The sequence below is a fragment of the Melanostigma gelatinosum genome (assembly GCF_949748355.1).
Source record: "Melanostigma gelatinosum genome assembly, chromosome: 13".
NCBI lineage: Eukaryota > Metazoa > Chordata > Actinopteri > Perciformes > Zoarcidae > Melanostigma > Melanostigma gelatinosum.
The window spans coordinates 5,076,600-5,080,662 of record NC_136646.1 but is presented as its reverse complement, the minus strand read 5'-3'; positions in this window follow the sequence as shown (position 1 = coordinate 5,080,662).

Here is a 4,063-nt window from a genome sequence, read left to right as displayed (position 1 = left end):
CTTGTATGGGATTATAGTCCCCTGGTGACATAGTTATGTAGATTTGTGTGTCGTCTGCATAATTATGATAACGCACTTTGTTGTTTTCCATAATCTGAGCTAGTGGAAGCATGTAGATGTTGAACAGAAGAGGCCCCAGTATTGAACCTTGGGGAACACCACATGTCATTTTAGTCAGCTCTGATGTGTAATCAGCCACAGACACAAAGTATTCTCTGTCTTTCAAGTAGGATTCAAACCAGTTAAGTGCTGTGCCAGAGAGTCCCACCCAGATTTTTAGTCTTTCTAGGAGTATGGCATGGTCGACCGTGTCGAATGCAGCACTGAGATCTAGTAACACTAAGACTGAACTTCTGCCATTGTCTATGTTTAAGTGGATGTCGTTGAAAACCTTAACAAGAGCAGTTTCAGTGCTGTGGTGCTGTCGAAAGCCTGACTGGAAAACATCAAAGCAGTTATTTACGGCCAAGAAGTTGTTCAGCTGTTGGAAAACCGCTTTTTCAATTATTTTACTCAAAAATGGGAGGTTTGATATTGGCCTATAATTTTTCATCGTTGCGGAGTCTAAACTAGCCTTCTTTAGGAGTGGTTTAATAACTGCAGTTTTTATGGCTTGTGGGAAGACACCTGAGAGAAGGGATGTGTTTACAATTTGTAAGAGATCAGTGGTCATGCAGTTTCAAATATTTTTGAAAAAGTGTGTTGGTAGAATATCCAAGCAGCAGGAGGATGACTTCAGATGTTGTATAATGTCTTCTAGGCTTCTACGGTCGATTGAATGAAATTGTGTCATGATATTTGAATGGATGTTATTCAGAGATCGGGACAACACATATCCTGTGGTTGATGTGGAGGCACTGACTGCTTGTCTAATTTTCTGAAATTTGTCAGTAAAAAAGGAGGCAAATTGATTGCATGCCCAGGTGGATTGGAGCTCAGCAGCTACCGACACTGGAGGGTTTGTTAGCCTGTCGACGGTAGCAAATAAGGCGCGTGTATTGTTCTTGTTTTTGGTTATGATGTCAGAGAAGAATGACTGCCTTGCATTTCTAAGTTCCAAATTATAATTGCAAAGTCTCTCTTTATAGATGTCACAGTGAACCTGGAGATTAGTTTTTCGCCACCTGCGCTCAGCTTTCCGACACTCTCGTTTCTCTATTTTGACCAGCGTAGCATTTCTCCAAGGAGATCTTTGCTTACCCGAGACAACCTTCACTTTAGTGGGTGCAATGGCATCAATAATATTTTTAACTTTAAAATTGAAGCCATCTACAAGCTCATTGACTGAGAGGCAAGAGAGGGCTGGTGTGGAGGAGAACTTCTGAATAAATAGTTCACTGGTGTTTTCAGAGATGTAACGCTTTGTCACAACCTTGGTTTGGAGATTTGTGTGCAAGGAGATTGCACTCTCAAAGAAAACACAGAAATGATCAGAGAGTGCAACATCAGTCACAGCAACCTTGGAAATGTTTACACCTTTGGTGATGATTAGGTCCAGAGTGTACCCCCTGTTGTGGGTGGGTCCTGTCACATGCTGAGTCAGATCATCGTTATCAGATCATAGTTATCAAGGACACCACATAGTTCTATAGACTCTCTGTCCTGGGGATTATCAACATGGATATTAAAATCACCAACAATAACAACACAGTCAAAATCAATAGATTACAGACAACAGTTCAGTAAACTCATCAAAGAAGGTTGCACAGTATCTAGGCGGTCTGTAAATGTTTAGGAATAAAGCTTGAGTGGAATTCAGAGCCACATATTCCAAAGAACCAAAATGACCAAAGGGCATCTGCTTGCATTGAAGAGAATCATTAAATAAAACAGCAACTCCACCTCCTTTCTTGAAGTTGTGAGGTGTTGATTCAATAAGAACAGCTGCACTGTTATCTTGATTTAACCAAGTTTCAGTTAAAAACAAAATGTCCAGTTTGTCCCAAACAATAAAATCATTGATTAAAAATGTTTTTCCTGACAGAGACCTGACATTTAATAAAGCTAAGTTTAATGTGGGTAAAGCTTTCTTTGCCCAATTTATTTGGACAGTCTGACGAGGAATGTATGCTAAGTTTGATAGGTTTGCAGGTTTACTGTTGTTTCTTCGCAGCCTCACCTTTCTTTTTCTACAAACTATCAGGACAGGAATTGAGACGGCTCGCTGCATACAGGGCCCCGACGTTTCCTGGAGAGAGTCATTGGTGTCATTAGCCTTGTAGCCTGGACCCAGAAGATAGCAAATTCTGGCTTGCGTGCAACATTTCGAAAACTTTCCAGTATCCCAAGCACCTCCTTTTTGCGACGAAACAGGTACGATAATAATAATAATTAAAGCTGCAAGCAGCGATGAACGGGCCCTCGCACCTTCCCGCGTGTAGCCTCCAAACCTTTAGCAGAATGTAAACCTTAAGTTGATGCTTGTTTCTGGTCCTATGCACATAGCTCACACCGACACCGCTCGTAGGTGAAAGCAATACGTGTTTTTATTGATCTAATTTCCTTCGTACAAGTTAGTGAAACAACTTCCTTTATTCCTAAAAGTACCCCGATTACGTCGACACACTTTAAGGATCCACAGGTTAATCCACAAATTGTTCCACAACTTAATCCACATAGCACATTTCATATGACACGATCGTAAAACTGTGAGGCTCCCTTCTGCTCCAGATATTACGAACAACCGTGACTAACTCTCGCAAAGTGTCCTTAAAGTGACGAAAGTCTGTCACTTACGTGTATTTCTTACCATAACAAATGACAACAGCCTTGCAAAATTCAAAGTAGAAACAGATGTGATTACAGTTAAACATGTAAATACAAGCAGACCTGTTACCACTGTGTACAGTGTACATTTGTGTCATGTACACAACTGCTCTGTAAAGATAGGTATTAATGCAATATCTCATTAGAAAGCTACGGTTCTTGTAATTCGATTTATCCAAACCACTTCAAGATACATCACAACAGCAGGTACAGTTAACGTCTCTGTCAAACAAACCCTCCGAAAAAAGCTGTTAAAATATCTGGGTCACTCACCGATTATGTTCCATAGTCTTCCCCCAATCCATGATAGTTGGCAAAAACGGTCTTGTTAGATTGCTAAGGGTCCACACGATCCAATCCAGTAAAATATTTAGTCCAAAACACATTAGTACGTCCATAAACACCCACGGAGGGCTGTTGCATCATTTCAAATTAGCCGGCAGATATGATAACTGGTGATCTATTTTCAATCATAATTTCAGTTCCCATGCGGCAAAGTGTTTTTTTCCTCTCTCAAAATGGCGGCTGCATTCTGCCGGTTACATTGACACCTCATTTGACCCAATAGGAGCTTCTATAGCCCGGTCACATTCTGGAACAGACACAGCCTCTGGCCAGTTAAACAGACCAGTGCCGCAAATCTGAGGTGGCCAGTCGGGTTTCTGTGTGATAAGTTAACAGTTTCTGTATTTTACTTGTTTTGAGTGTTCCCTTCTTTTCTCTCCTTTTTCTTTATTTCTTTATCCTTATTGTTAAACTAACCCACACACATACTCATACACACATATAGACCTGAGATGAGTTTAAACGCGGCCTCTATCCGCTGCCATTTTTGTAGTTTTGCGAAGCGTCATCACGTACGAGACTACATCCGCCATTTTGGTAGTTTTCCCCTCCACCGTTTGGAAGTCTCGCGTGGCATGATAACGTACAAGACTACATCCGCCATTTAGGTAGTTTTCACACTCTCACCACAGATTGTTTGTTGATGTTAGATAGCAGGCTCGTAATTGTATAGTTCTTGTTGTTGTTAGCTTTGGATATTATTTGACTTGATCAGTATTATTGAAATTGAATAAACTCTCTTATACTTCAAAGAGCAGCTTTCTGTGATTACTTTGCATGTGTATTGTGATGATAGCTGATATGTGGCCTGTGCTCGAATTCAGACCTTCCCTGTTCACTTTGAATGTGGAATAGACTACTGACATTTTGAGTGAACATCAATTCTGAGACTTCATTTATAGTTTTGTTATTGCTCCCTGATCTCAGGGTGGTGCCCTGTTATTATTAATAT